Source organism: Anas platyrhynchos, chromosome 7 (genome assembly GCF_047663525.1).
Source record: "Anas platyrhynchos isolate ZD024472 breed Pekin duck chromosome 7, IASCAAS_PekinDuck_T2T, whole genome shotgun sequence".
In the NCBI taxonomy this organism is placed as follows: Eukaryota; Metazoa; Chordata; class Aves; order Anseriformes; family Anatidae; genus Anas; species Anas platyrhynchos.
In genome coordinates this window covers 29,873,545-29,888,547 of record NC_092593.1, presented here as the reverse complement: position 1 = coordinate 29,888,547, position 15,003 = coordinate 29,873,545, and the positions used below count along the sequence as shown (strand labels likewise).

Here is a 15,003-nt window from a genome sequence, read left to right as displayed (position 1 = left end):
CATCTAAATGTGTGTCTGGGAGCATCTGACAAAGGCAAAAATGCTGGTCCCCAACATTTCGCTCCAGCAGCAAGAAGGCTGTTGCTGCCATAGTAACTGCTTTCAGACATGGCAATTATTTCTTCCCAGCCCCACCAACCCATCTCCCCTCCCCCAGCTAATCTTGTGCTTCGATGTATATTTTTTTTTTTCCTTTTTCTTTCCTTTTTTTTTTATTTCGGTGGCACACAAAGGGATGGAGACCGCACACATCCACCAGCAGCGTGCCTGTGGACAACGTGGGGATGCTTCCTGCACAGGCACAGAGCATCCCTGATGGTGATTGCTGATCTACAACCAATTAGCCCTGTATCACCTGGGCAAAACGAAGCCCTGGAGCAGCAGATTTTGTCAGCAGGCTCTGGCAAATGCAGTGACCTGGGGGGGGAAATTGGTTTGCAGAGGGTGTCGCAACTCCTAGAGCATGCAGGCGCCTCTCACACATTTCTTCTCTCTGGCATCACTTGTCTTAGTCTGCTTCCTTTTGTTTCTGCCTTAAAAGCAGAGACGCCAGCCCAAACAAAGTTAGCAGGCAAGGCCTGTAATTAGGACTGCCCCCGTTCTCGGGGATTCTCTGAGGCTAATTAATAGCATCCCTGTGACTAACGCCTGGGCTGTGGGAACAGCTCGAAGGCTGTGCTAAGAGACAGACCTCAGATGGCTTGTGGAGGGACAAGACATGGGGCTGGCACCTCCAGCTGGTTTGGGGGACCCCCCGGCTTTCTGCCAGTGATTCTGGGGTGAGCTCTGCCAGGCCTGTGACTCTCCTGGATGAGGAATATGCTGTAGGGAATCTCGCTCTGACAGTCCTTTGGGAGGCTTTTGGGGGATGGCACACTTGGACCTGTTGTGCTCAGCAACCTTTTCTTGCTCCCTTCTTCCTGCTTTCCCTCCCTTCCACCTCCCCTTTCTTCCTGAGGACCTTCCCAGGCTCGGCCACAGCCCTCCCTGGCTAGTGAAGCCAGGTAATGAAGGTTCATTAGGGGCTGAGCATGTGTTCAACCCTCTGCAGACTCCTAGGGCCAAGGAGGTTTCGTGGCTCAGAGGAGAAAGATCCTGAGAGGTGCCCAGGAGCTTCTTAGGGGTGGGCGGAGGGCTGGAGGGAAGAATGGATAAAAGCAGCATGATAGTGGGGAAATGACTGAATCCACAAGTGCTCCTAATTCAGCAGTGATGAATAATCCGTTCATCTGCAGCTCAGCAGCTGAGCTCCATTTCCTGACCTCAGATGCCTCTCCTCAGGCCAAGCAGAGCCCTTCAAGAACCAGCTTAAAGCCGGTTTTGCAGCCTGATCTCCAGGAAATGCTAAAACAGCCACAAATGAGGGGAAAAAAATAATTCAAAGGAGTTTGAAAACATGAAAACAGCCCAGTGCTGCCACTCTGTAAGCAACAAGGAGTGGAGGCCCTTGGAGGAACACAAGAACAGGGTAGGTGCGTTTCATAATCTTTTTTGTTTTGTTTTGTTTTGTTTTGCTCCATGAATTCCTACCACCCATCTCTGAAGCTTAACAAGTGTAGCCTTTTCTGCATCTTGTGGCAGAATACCAGCACGTACCTATGTGCTGGACAAAGAGGGACCTCCTCTGTGTGAACCTGCCCAGAAATTGCCTCTGCAAACTCACACCAAGCGCAGGCTTGCAGGTTAAAGCACGTGCAGTTGAGCATGAGGGCTTTTTGACAGGTTATGCTGGGATTTGCACCGAAAACGACTCTCTTTTTGCACTACGCTTGCATCAAAGCCCTGACTGTGCCTGTCACTCCCCCCCCAACCCTGCAATTCTGCAGGAGGAACAAAACCTTTGCCTGACTTGAGCAGGCACAGACAAAAGAGGAGCGCTCTGTGCCTTTGTTCCTGCTATTTGCTGAGATGACAGACGTCATTTTTGCACGGCGAGTGCTGGGTCCTACTGCCGCGAGTGAGTGCAGCGGGAGGAGAAGCGAGGCCAGAGTGCTCGCAGTGCTCTGCCAGGGACGGGTCTGGTGCTGGATGGAGCAAAGCAGTGCTGGTATTTTGTGGTCACACACACAAAAAAAGGGTTCATTTGGCTGTCCTGACTGATTGTTTGGATGCCTGAGCTGGAAGGAATAAAATCTGGTGTGCAGAGGGTGAGCAAAGGAGGATGTCTTCCTTTAAGCAGATGTGTTGTAGGGGTGGAGGATTTAGCAGCCTTGGGTTTTATCTGCTGCATCAGGATCTCCGTGCACATAAATTGCTCACTGCCCTCAGAAGAGTGACGGGGACATTTCTGGTTGGAGTAATCATTTCCCCATCTCACAGAAGAGGAGAAAAGGCCTGGGGAAGCCCGAGCCCAGCTGATTGCAATTCCTGTGCAGCCAGGTATGGTGGCAGCCTGGAAACTCAAAGCCTGAACACACCCACATGGGGGAAAGGATGCTGAATTTGGGATGGTTAGGCACACACAGGCAGGATGAACAAGGGTGGTTCAGGTTTGTCTGCAGGCACAACCTACGTGGCCAACATATTCTCACTCCTGTCCCTATAACACCAGGTCTCAGCCATTCCCTGCTCTGGTGTCACTCCAACTCAAGCTGCAGATTTTGCCCCACTTTTTTTCTGCAACCCTGTCGCAGAAAGCAAAGTGCATTAGCCTTGCTACCAGTGATAAGTGTGAGGCTTAGAAAAACTATCAATTTCCCAGCGTCTTTCCCAGGGCAGTAAATCTGGGAGCCTACCTAGCTGCACGCGTGGCAGAGAGAGTGAAAGCGCAGCGCTGGTGGGGATTTAGGGCTCATGAATCACCCCGTGCTCTCTGGTGGCATGCCAGCATCTCAGATTGCCTCCTTGTGTGATTTGCACCACCAATTTCTGCTCAACCCCCCAAAAAATATCAGAGTACCTTATTTGCTCCTCCCCCCCTCCCTTTCTTTTTTTTCCTTAAAGGTGATTAGAGGGGAAAATCCTGTTCTGAGCTGATTTACCTGTGTTTAGCTGTTGTACAGTTGTTTACAGCTACTTTAGCCAGCTGTAGCCTGATTTAGAGATAAAATACACCAGGATCATGTTGGAGGTCAGATCTGGGCTGCTAATTCTCACTCGGTTAATGCACAGCAGCCTTCCCTGATACAAGAGGCTCAATGCAACCAAGTTGTAATTAAGGCGAGTGGGGCCTGGGACATGTAATAAAGCATAGAACCGGGGCTGAGGCTGTGTGTGCACTTCACAAGGCTGGAGTTACAGCACGGGCGATGCTTTTGGGCCATTGGGCCATTCCTCACCACGGCATGCCATCTCTGGGGAAGGGAGGCAGCCTGTGTTAGGAGATGAGCATGAAGGGTCAGCCTTGGGAAGGCCACCATGGGGGGACGTGACCTGGGAAGGTGTTTGATTTAGTGGTGTAGCCGTGCCCTGGGGGAGGCCCATGGTGATGTTTGTGAGATCCACATGGGCTGGCAGTGGGGAGAAAGCCAGAGGCACAGAGCCATAGGGTGCTGTGGGCTCGCCCTGTGGGTGCCCTGGTCCTAGCTGCACATTTCTGCCCCGGCCAGCACATGTTAGCTGGACTGGGGAAGGAATCCGAGCTAAAAGCTGCCCTCTTCTGGCCTTTTATAGTCACTGAACTAAATTCCTCTAGCTGGTTGGAGAGGCAGACAAAGAGCTGCGGTCAGACATTTCTTGTTACAGCCCTGAGAGCCAGCACTTCAGCACCCCAGGGCAGATGCTTTGGGGTCCCTCCCACAGCCTCTTGCTCCCATGGAAATCCTTCGGTTTTCCCAGCTGAGAGCAAAGCTCACAGCCGATGTGTGGGCTTTGCAGCAGCAAAGGATTTTTACAATTGCTTTTCCCATAAGTGCTGTGCTATTTCCTAAGGAGGATGACAACCCCCAGGGCACGTGGTTGGGTCACAGCCCCCTGCGATAACTGGCAAGTGAAGGACTTGGAAATCTTTGCGTGAATTCTCCTTTAGATTTGGATTTTCCTTTGGTTAAGAGGGATGAACTGCAGATGGCACGAGCCTGTCATGCTTCTCCGAAAGCCAAAACCTTGCTGGAAAATAAAAGCAATCTGAGATACGTCTCAGCAAGACTCGGGACTGACATAGGCTGTTTTCTAGGGCCACCTGGTGATGGCCCAGAGACAGGCAGCGTAGTTACTACTTCTAGTAACTACCTTCGTAGTTCAAGCACCCGCTGGTCCTCAGGGCACAGCGTCAGGAAGCAGGTGGGAGAAGGGCTGTTCGCATTTCATTGCCCCTTGTGTCTGATTTGTGAGGAAACAAGCAAAATAACCGAGAGAAAATAAACCAAACACACTAACAAAACCATGCCCTAAACGGGGATATATAAATTCAGCCCACAGCTTGCTGCAGTTGCAGCGTGGTGGGGCTCCTGCTCTTGTGCTCTTGCGGCGCTAGGGGGAAGCGTTTGACTGCTGCATGGGCACGGTCCCTGCTGTCCCCGCAGGGCAAGCCTGGCCCTAAAAGCCTGGGTCACTGCTGCTTTTCCTGGAGTTTCATTTGAGGGGTCAGCACGAGGTGGCTGATGTGGCAGAGGGCCCTGTGACCCCAAGGGACAAGGACAGGGACAGAGCTGGGCTGGCAGGAGCTTGGGGGAGCCCAGGCAGGAGAGGTGCAGAGTGCTGCCCCCGGGGAGGAGCAGCCCCGGGACACGCTGGGGCACCCAGCTGGGAAGCAGCTCTGCAGGAAGGGCCCTGGGGGCCTGGTGGGCACTGCACTGAGCACGGGCCAGCAGCGTGCCCTGGGCACCAAGAGGGCTGGCGGCACCGAGGCTGCCTTAGGCACAGTGTGGCCAGCAGGCCCAGGGCCTGGCCCAGAGGCCCTGGGCACAGCCTGGAGCCCAGGAGGCTCCCTCTGAGCACCAGGCAGCACTGCTGTGCTGGGCGGGTGCCACAGCCCTGGCACAGGCTGCCCAGAGCCTGGGGGGGCTCCTCCTTGGGGAGCTTCAGGAGGCGCCGGGACCTGGGGCTGGGCACCCTGCTCGGGGTGGCCCTGCTGGAGCGGGGCTGGGATGTGTGGACCTGGGGGTTGCTTCCCCTGAGCACACTCAGTGGTATAATCTGGAGCTCATCAAATGTTATTTGCTTTAATATCTGCATCTATTCCATGTGACAAGCTGTAAAAAGTCTCTCCTGATCCAAATTAACTACAGCTTTGCCATTAGGCCACAATAGGCAGCAAGCGCTGAGCCCAGTTGTGCTGAAAGCTGTTCCACAGATTCCCATTTTATTTAAAGTTAAACACACACACACAAGCAAATTCCCCTTCCAGGAGGGCAGTGATGACCCAAGATTTTTAAATAATCCAAGCAAATTTTGCAGCTCACAGGCAACAGCCACAAAGCACAGGCTTCCATGTTTCCAAAATGAAGACGAGCAAATTGATGCTACCAAACGATACTTTAAATAAATTCAGCTCCTCCTCTTATGTATTCAGGTCTTGTGTATGTTCCGCTGTAGATTGGGGATGCAGAAGAAGCAATTTAGATTGAGAAGATTAATTAATTAGTGTCAGGCACACTGAGCCCGTTCACCAAATGGAAATGCTCCAGGGAATTTAGAGATGTTTTGGGCTTCTTTCCCCCTCCCTTTCCAAAGATGAATATTTCTAGGAGGCTTGTTATCAATCAGCAATCTGTAGCAATAAAGCAAAAAAAGAGATCTCCTGAGAAACAGTGTCATCACTATTTCTTACTTTATTTCTTACAGTATTTTATATTGTTCTGTAGGGTCTAAACCTTGGGAGAGGTGATTATTTGTGAATCTTTGCTTTCCTTGAAAAAAAATAATAATAATGGTTTTGGAGCTAGTTACAGAGTAGAAAGGTAAGAATTGTGAAAACTGAATAATCCTTCAGAATTTTTAAGAAACCATCCCAGGGCTCTGGGGTGTTGTATGGTGTCAGTATCGCTGGTTCTGCAGGAGGCTGTAGGATGGCACTTTTCAAGATGGTTCAAAGGGAATTTGCATTGAATTGACCATAAATCAGTCCACGCTTTCTTTTTTTCTTATACAGGACCAAACCCACTCTTTAAAACACACCTCTCCTTTTAAAAAAGGAAAAAAAATAATTAAAAAAAAAAAATCTCTTAATTGCAGAGGAGAGGTTTTGGTGCCAAGGAGGCTGCGGTGCCTGATGGGGCCAGCTCTCATTTTCCATGCTGGCCTTCTCACCTCACCTGACAAATATAATAGCACTCAGCCAGGATAAATAAAAAGTGACTGCTGTTGTATAATCAACCTTTACACAGGTGACAAAAGCCATTTTGCACAGCCTGCCCTGTACCACATTGCTGGCCGGGTGAAGTCCCTGCCTGTATGGCCACAGCAAATGCACCCAGAGGCAGCCACCTGAAGGGCCTAATACATCTATTGCCCTGATATGCCTCTCCCAGAAATGTTACTTGACATGTTTTCCCAGCTGTGCTGCCATGGCATGCTGCTTATTTTTAGCCTATCCTCCGTAAACATCCACCTGGGGAGATCTGGTGCATCACGCACCGAAGCAGCTCCACACGTCTGTCTGTCTTGCTGAGTGCCTGCAGCTCAGGCCACCACTGCTCTCACAAGCTAGGTTTTTATTAGAGCAATGTGGAAACACTTTTGCCTTTTTGGTGGGTTTTCCAGGGGCTGAGACACATGACAATGGCAGGAAGGTGGTGGTAGGAATGAGTGGTATGTCTCCCATGCACTCTTGCTTCCCCAGCCATTTTTAGCTCCCTGGAATTGTTCAGCTTTGTTTTATTCCTGCCTGGAAACATCCAGTACATGTGGAGGAGGCAGCATCTTTCCCCTCGAGAAAGGGCAGGGGAACAGCCCCAAAAGCCCAGTAAATTGCCTGTGGAGGAGGAATTGGGAGCCCAAGTTTGCTGCCATGAAGATGGGGGCTCCTGAGCCACTTCCAGCTGTTGCAACAGCAAGGAAATGCAGCTCCCCGGGGACTGTGTGCCAGGGTTGATGGATTTGGCTGCATGGGGAGGTGTAGGCTGAGTTTTATCCAAACACCTAGTGTTGTCTGGCATCTTCTGGAAATGAGACTGCTTCCTGTGTAGGTTACTGGGATATGAGACGGCTGGAATATGAGCCCAGGGCTCCAAATCTGTTGTGCCGAGACATCCTTTCTGATGTGCCCCTTAGCAAGACACTAGTCCCTACACAAAGACCCTGCTGCTGTCCCCTCTTTGCCCTTCCACGTCCCTGTCCCTGGGGTGCAGGACAGCCCCAGCACACCACAAGGCGACCTTCAAGGCTGCATCTCGGACATTGGTGCTGAGCAGCAGGCACCGGGCTCCCAGCCCCTTGCAGGGCCGTGGCAGTGCCATCTCTTGCAATTTTCGTGTGGATCTCGCCACGTTGCTACTTAGAGCGTAGCTCATGCACTCCTGGGCAGAGGTAGCAGGCTTTTTTCCGGTCTACTTTTGTCCTAGGGTCCTTTTGCCCTAGGATCCTGTTGCCCTAGGCTACTTCTTGCCATCTTCTGGGGCACAGGAACGTGCAGCCATGCCTGCCGCAGCCTCTGGAAGCATTTTGCTCCTCAGAAAGGGACACACTTGCTGAGCAACTTTATACATGAAAGTCTACTCTAGGAGGGTTTTTGGTGTTTTTTTCTTTTTTATTTTTTTTTGTCAAAAGAGAGAAATGTCCCAGTTTGCCCAGCAGGGCCAAATGGAAGAGGATTGACCTCCCTCATTAGCACCACTTAAACTGGAGGAAAGAGGCTCTGAGAAGCAGCAGCCTGGTGATTTGCTCTCCTTTAAAAATGTCCCTGTCATCACGCTCCACCGCTCAAACCAGCGGCACTGCTGGCACCAAGCCTGGTCCGGGAGGACAAATGATGAGAAGTGCCCAAATTTTTCTGCTGACAGCCGATCGAGTCAATGGCCTTTGGGACCGAGGGCACAGGGCACGCAGTGGGTTACAGGAGCAGTTTGGGATTGCACAGGGTTTAAGGATGTCTAGTGGAGTAACCAACAGCGGGGAAAGGGAAGGACCTTGGGGATTTCGGGAGGAACAAGTGTGGGACCAAGGGGCTCTGCACTATCACCTGTAAACCTTCAGCTCTGATTTTCAGTAGAGGTCACCTGAGACACCAAAACCAGTGACCTTTCTCCTCCTGAACTTTCTCAGCCCTCTGGAGCCAGCTGTGACTCAGCTGCTGTAGCCAGGAAATGACAGGGAATGGCAGGAATGCCTCTAGGGAAATACCCCTCAAAATATATTTCTCTTTAAAAAATGCTTTTGCTGTGACCTGCTCACCTGCGTGAATGTCTGTCAGCCAAGGTCTGTCACCCAGCCAAGTCCCAGGCTGTGCTCTGCTGGTTTAAAAGCATGAAAAAGTATCACCTTGTCATCAGTTCTGGCAGGGCTTTGGGGAGATGCGGAGGTTTCCGAAAGCTCCATTTTCACTTGTGTTTCTGCAAGGGCTTGGGGCTGTTCAAAGAGGTGCCCGGAGCTCTTCCCTGTAGAAAGAATTAATGTGCTTTCATCCTGGACCCCCCCGGCCTCTCTTGGCCCATGTCTGAGCCATAGTCGGGCCACCTAGCTGCTGCCTTTGAAATATGTGGGTATGAGAACATATTTGGAGGAGGGCACATGCCCAGCCAGCCGTTTCGGAGGCTGCATTCCTGGCTGTGCCCTTGCACGCTGCCGGCACCAATTCCCAGCGCCCTGCCATCAGCAAGGAAAGCAGAACATAAAATGAGGCTGCCTCTGGGGAAGGAGAGGTGATGATATAGGATTCTGGGGGGGGTAGCAGACACTATTCAAGTGGGTCATAAAAAAATATGTGGTAAGGCATCAGTCTGCAGTAATTGTGTTCTGTATACTTAGAAGATGAAATTGCAAAGCAGGTCCTGGGGTAGAGAAATTGCACTTGGGTTTTTGATTTTACACATATATTACTCTGTGATGGTAACAGAAGTCGACCAGGAAGATATACGGTATCTTTCTTGCCTTATTGTCAGAAAAGATTATTTAAATCACAGGCTCACTGTCTCGCCCGTAATTTGAGTTGGCGGTTTAAATCTATCAATTTTATTTCCATTTAACATTCACCTCTTTGTGTGCATTTCTTCCCCCAAATATATAAGGGAATCATTAGTTCCCATGCTATAATTTTGCAATTCTTATTGCTAGTGAGGAGGAGAGGCCTCAGCTATAGCAGTGCAATTACAGCAGCGTGTGGTTGATCGTATATTCACGCTGACCTTTACTTATTGATATATTCAGCACTTGGATGTTGGGCTGCAGCCACATCTCGGAGCCAGGAGTTTGGGGTCTGTGAGTCTACAGCTCCCATACGGCTTAAGGGGACTCAACAGAACATCCGTGCCCAGCCCTCATTGCCAAATTCAGGTCATCTACTGACAGCTCATATATGTATGAGCTACTTCTGACTTGTTTCTCACTGTGTTTGTAAGGAAGCTGAAATCTAGCTCTCATTTCTTGTACTGGACCATTTGAAGCTGGGTTTTCCAGATGAGTTTTGTTTTCCATCTTTCTCTCCCTGATCACTACTTTAACCCCCTGGGCAGCTCCTGGCATATTTGGCTGAAGCTGGGGGTCTCTGAAGTCCGTAATTCATCCAAGCTTTGGGAAAGCTGGTGATGAGAGTCTCTGGGACAGTCTTCCAGCAGAGCAGATGTAGGAAAAGCACGGTGCAATTAAATGAACCATGTTCCTCTTGGGTACTACACTCAGAGCAACAGGATTGTGTATATCCAAACTTTTGCCAGATAGGCAAGTGCAGCCTACTTAGAGCCATCAGATTTCTCCCATGAGGGTGAGATGTGACACCTCCATTTGCTGCTGTCTATGTTAATTTGAAATCTTCCAAGCCTGAGTTCGCTTTAATAATTAAAGGGGAAAAAAAAACTATCATTGGAGTGAGTTCCCTGTCAGTATAAATTACATCAGAAATGAAGATGCACAATTGGGTGAGTTTGTATGAATCCAGTTTTCAAAAACTTATTTTTCTGTCACTCTTTCTTCATGTTTTATAGGGCAGAAATCTGAAATCAGCCTCCCACTGGCTGTCATCATTCCTATAGGTTTTTTCCCCACCTCAGAGCTCCTGTGGAGTGTTGAGGACCCACTTGAAGGCACCCAGATTAAGGCTGCTTGAGGCAAGCTTTATCTCAGCACAGTTTAATATCTGAACACTTGATGGTGCAATCCCATAATGTTCTTTTCACCATTTTTATTTATTTATTTATCTATTTTCCAGCCTAATGCTAACTACAGCTGCTGCTGGATAACAAATTGTTATATAAAGAGGGGAAAACAGTGATTTAGCTGCCTTTTTTTTTTTTTTTTTTAATGTTAATAATTGAATAGTTGAAGCAACATGCAGCATTTTGCAGCGATGAGAGACATCCACCCCAGAACAAGCACATCCCAGCAGCTGTCTTTGTTTCCTGGAAACACAGGCGATGCACTAAAAGCTGAGCACAGTGATCAGTGGGGAAAATACCACCTGTGACCCCCCTCAGCTCACCAGCTGCCTCTCAGGGTGCCTGCACCCTATGTGCCTTATGTCCTCACCGTGCACACCAGCTTGGAGCTCTGGCATATCACTCTCCATCCCCATGGGCTCATTTTAGTAGCAAGTCCCAGGACTGGACATTGAGCCCTGTGTTTTGCCCCTCGGTGGGTTGCAGAAGTCAGCGGTGGGGTGTCAGGGCTGGAGATCTTTGCAAAAACCTGAGCCTGAGGATGGCTTTTGGCTAACCCCAGCTGCTAGGGAGATACTGCTCTTGCTTTTCACCTGAAATCAGAGCTGCTTTATTTACTGCGCGGTGACTAGCTCCTAGGCAGGCAAGCTCTAATGCATACTAATGAACAAAACAAATGTTTTCCCCTCAAAGTATCATGTGTTTTCCCAGACTTCCCTGCATCTCAGCCAGCGAGATAACATCAAAGTGGTACAATTTAATGAACCTGCTCCATTACAGGGGACAGCATGATTTATTGGCTGCTACGCAGAGGAAACGCTGCTGTTGAGACTTTTCAGTGTACTCCTCTGACTTTACTAGGTTAAAACTTACTGCAACCCATTTGACTTGTGAAATGAATGTGAGAATGATAAAACAGGGATTCATCCCAAGCAGAGAGGTTTATGGAAAAACAAACAAACAACAGTTTTGAAAAAAAAAAAAAGAAAAAAAAAAAGATGGAGCAAAGGAGAGCTTGGGGTGAACGTGGCTGCAGGTCGGCTCCTGTTTGGTGATGGTAGATGACAGCATCGCCACATCTTTTCTGAGAGAGGGGCACATTGCTGAAACAGCCCGATTTCAGGAAGAAACTGTGACAGCTCGCTTTGTAAGAGTCACAATGAGAGCAAAGTCCGGCACGATGCAGCCTCTCCTAGAGAGCAGAGTGGAGAGGGAGGCTTTAATCACACAGCAGTTTCCATGCCAACCTCCTCTCCCAAATGCCCAAGCACGAGGGCTCTCTGCTCCCCTCCTGCTCCATCTCCTTTGCTTCTGGAACAATTACAGTGGGATAAGAGCCCAGCTGCATCTCAGCATGGCTTGCACAGTCCTGTAATGGCGCAGGAGACACTGCCATCCCTCAGCAGAGCTCCTCAGTTTTGACTGCTTCCATGGAGCAGTGACTGCCTGATAAAGCCACATTGCAACACCCTGACAGAGAAGAGGTAGAGGGAAGAATGGGCCAAAACCTTATCTCTGCCACTCCCTGAAGTTGTTCCCGGGTTTATTTTTTCATTAAGTTTTATTCATCCTTTTTCTACCGAGTTCCAGAGGAGCTGGTGCATGTGTTTCTTCATCCAAGCCTCATGGCCACAATCAAGGTCAAAGGGATTCTCATTTGCTTCTGATTTTTGCTTCAGAGGGAGGAGCGTGACTTTGTGCCTGGGGAATACTTTTATAAACATGTTTCCTTTCCTCTGGCATGGGAAAAACAGGCAGCAGGGCTCACTGGGCAGCAGGCAGCCCTCAACAACTGCTTGCTTCATCCAAAGAAATCACGAGTCCTAAGATGACATTTTAGAGCAGGAGGAAGACATCAAGGTGTTGTCCAACTAAAGGCATTGTTCTGTTTTCTCTGAGGCCATGTGAATGGCAAAACATTAATATTTGCTTTTCCATTTCCCTTTGGGCCCCATTGTTTGCGAGCTCAGTCCGGAGACAACTTTGCAGCTCACCTCTGTTTACTCTGGGTGTCGGCGTTGCTGGCCGTGTGCTGCGCCTTTCCCTTCCTTGCATTGGCTCAGTGGGAAGGAAAGGCTGGCTAATTCTTCCCAACATGAGAAGACTTATTGTCCCTCTTGACTGCCGTTCAAGCACAGCTTTTTTTTTTTTGTATTGTGGAGCTGTGTATTTTCTTTTTTTTTTTACGGCTCAGCATTACTTAAAAGTCAGGCCTGGCCCTAGCACACGTCTGCCAAATCAAATGGTTGGCTTGCTGTGAAACTCAACCTTAAGACTTTAAGTGGGAAGTGGTCCAGCAATAGAGCAGGTCAAAAATCCCACTTGGCTTAGATTCCTCTTTCTCGGTTCAAGATTTCTGACAGTAAAAACACCATTTTTAGTGGTGACTGTGTGAACTTTTAGCGCACGGCCTCTTCGGAGAGCACTGCATATTCTGCTCACATTGAATTGAGCTAATCTCAACTTGAAACAGATTTTTGTAAAAGAAGGCTTGTAGGAGCCTTTTTTGATGCATTAAGGATGCCAGCAAGAGGTTTTTATTCATCTTTTTTTTTTTTTTTTTCGTTTAAACTGTGCCAACCCTGGTCTTCGCAGGTGGTGCTTCAAGAGTTGATGGGAGCTTTATGAGCAAGACATAAAGTGCTGTCTCTTAACTCATGAATAGGTAAGTTTTGCCTCTTAAATCACAGCAAGCTGGTGGCTTTTGCAGGTTTATTAGGCATGACTTTCACTCTGACTCCAATTTTACTCCCAGTGTTGCTAATTTGTAAGAACAAGTGCATGGCAAGAAGTGCCCAAATGAAGGCCTGTGTCTTGCTGAGTACCCCTATGCATCACCGCTGCCCCATGCCTCAAAAAGCAAAGATTTCCCTCCGTTGGAGGCATGAGAAGAAGGAGATGGATTAATTAGCAGTGCCAAGTATCAGATTTGGGGTGGAATCTGAGCTCTGCCAGCAGATGGGCCTTTAGGCTGGCTTTCTGGTGGGGCACTAAGATGGCTGGGCAGGCCCACCTCTGCCTCAAGGCCACACCTCATGGCCTCCAGGCAGCTCCCTGCTGGACAAACTCTGTGTCAGGGAGAGGACTGGCCTCTGCAGACACAGCAGGCCTGCCTGAGGGAGGCATGGATCTCAGGGCCTTGAACCTGGGAGCCTGCTCGTGCCTGGGAACGGACATGAGGCCATGCAGGCAGGGCTGCAGCTTGCAGTGGGTGGGAGCAGGCCCAGCACATGCAATGATTCCATATTGGGCTCTGTTTTGGGCCCCTCAAAGGACATTGAGTTGCTGGATTGTGCTCAGAGAAGAGCAAGGACCCCGGTGAAGGGACTAGAAACCAATGTATGTGAGGAGTCATTCCTTTCCTTTTCTCCCAGGAAAAGTGCAGGATTTCTCACTAACCAGAAGCAGGAAAAAAAAAAAAAAAAGTCCTTCTCCTTCCCTTCACTCAGGCCATGGCAAATGCCTTTTTGAAGCAACTAAATGCCACTTTACTTCTTCAGGTCAGCTTTATTGCCATATACCACTCCCTGGCTGCACAGCTTTCATGCCTCCTTGGGCCCACAATGGCTTCACTCTGCAGAGTCTCTTTTTTTTATTATTTTTTTTTATCCATCAGTGTCACCCCAACCCCACCACAGTGGTGGCGGAGAGGATTTAGGCAGGGTCTTATCCTGCAAGCTGTCTTTGGAAAGAAGAGTGGCAAGGAAGAGGGGAGTGGGGAGCAAGCACAAAGCTGTGGTGCTGTTCATCCCAGTAACATAAAGGGCTCCATCCTGCAGGCAGATGGCCTTGGAGAGTGAGTTTGAAAGCCTGGACCAAAAGGCAGGTGGCATCCATGGCATCTTGATCTACTGCTTCTGTGGTACAAAAACTGAACTGTGAAATATGAAACATTGAAAGAAAGGTGGGAATTCAGCAGAAGATGCTGACATGTAAGCAGGGAGAGTCTGCCTGTTTTTGTCTCACCCCCAAATTCACAGTCTAACCCAAAAGCAGACGCACGCACTGGGCACAGTGTCCATGGTGAGGTTTTTGAGATGCATTCTTACTACTGAGGGTAAGACAGGACCCAGCCCTTTCATACTGCTTTCATTAATTAAGAGTATCTTTAAGCCTCCTCGAATAATGTGCCTGCAAATCTGGTGAAGGTGCCAGGGAGCTGATTTCTTTTTGATGTGACTTGTATCACCAGCAACCCAGGGCAGATGTCCCCTCACTGCAGAGCCAGAATAAGATCTGAGTTTAAAACTCCTGGTGAAGCCAGACGGGAGAGGGTGTTTTGTGTGCGTGATGGGGATGCAAATATCCTGTCCTCACCTCGGCTGGCCTCCCAGAGTAGAAAGGCAGGTGACTGGCAGGCTGGTGAGTAAACAAGCTGAGCTGGAACGAGAGTTTGCTGAAGTGAAGGAGAATCAAAGGCAGCTACCCTGAAGGCAGAGGGGGTCTCACAGCCTTGACTTGCTACAGGCATTGTGATGCTTGTTATTTTTTCATTACAAGCTATTCCCTTGAGCTAAGTGAATAGCGTTTGTCAAAGGAGACTTCTGATTCTCACATTGGAGGAAGAAAATGTAGAAATCTGAGACTTGGAAAAGAAAGCAAACAAAACTCTAATACTTTGGCTTTGTAATAATGTAATTATAGTTAAGATGCTTGCCTAATTTTGCAGTAGTCTGCGAGTGCTGAAAGCTCAGAGTTTGCAATAGCAGTACTGACATGCTGTATGCAGAAGCTGGCCTTTTGACTCCATGAGGATATTGAAGATGTTCTGGTAAATATTTACATTTTTTAATCTCCATTGCTAATCAGAGCTGAG

The 15,003-nt window shown here is 49.0% G+C and overlaps 1 protein-coding gene across 1 annotated transcript in view; it reads left to right on the top strand.

Moving 5' to 3' along the window:
- Positions 1 to 1,240: 1,240 nt before the first annotated feature.
- Positions 1,241 to 15,003, top strand: part of SH3BP4 (SH3 domain binding protein 4) — a 78,432-nt gene continuing 64,669 nt past the window's right edge. The window contains exon 1 of the mRNA XM_072041183.1: positions 1,241 to 1,468. The gene's annotated coding sequence lies outside the window, so the exon portion shown is untranslated. The remainder of the gene's footprint in view (positions 1,469 to 15,003) is intronic.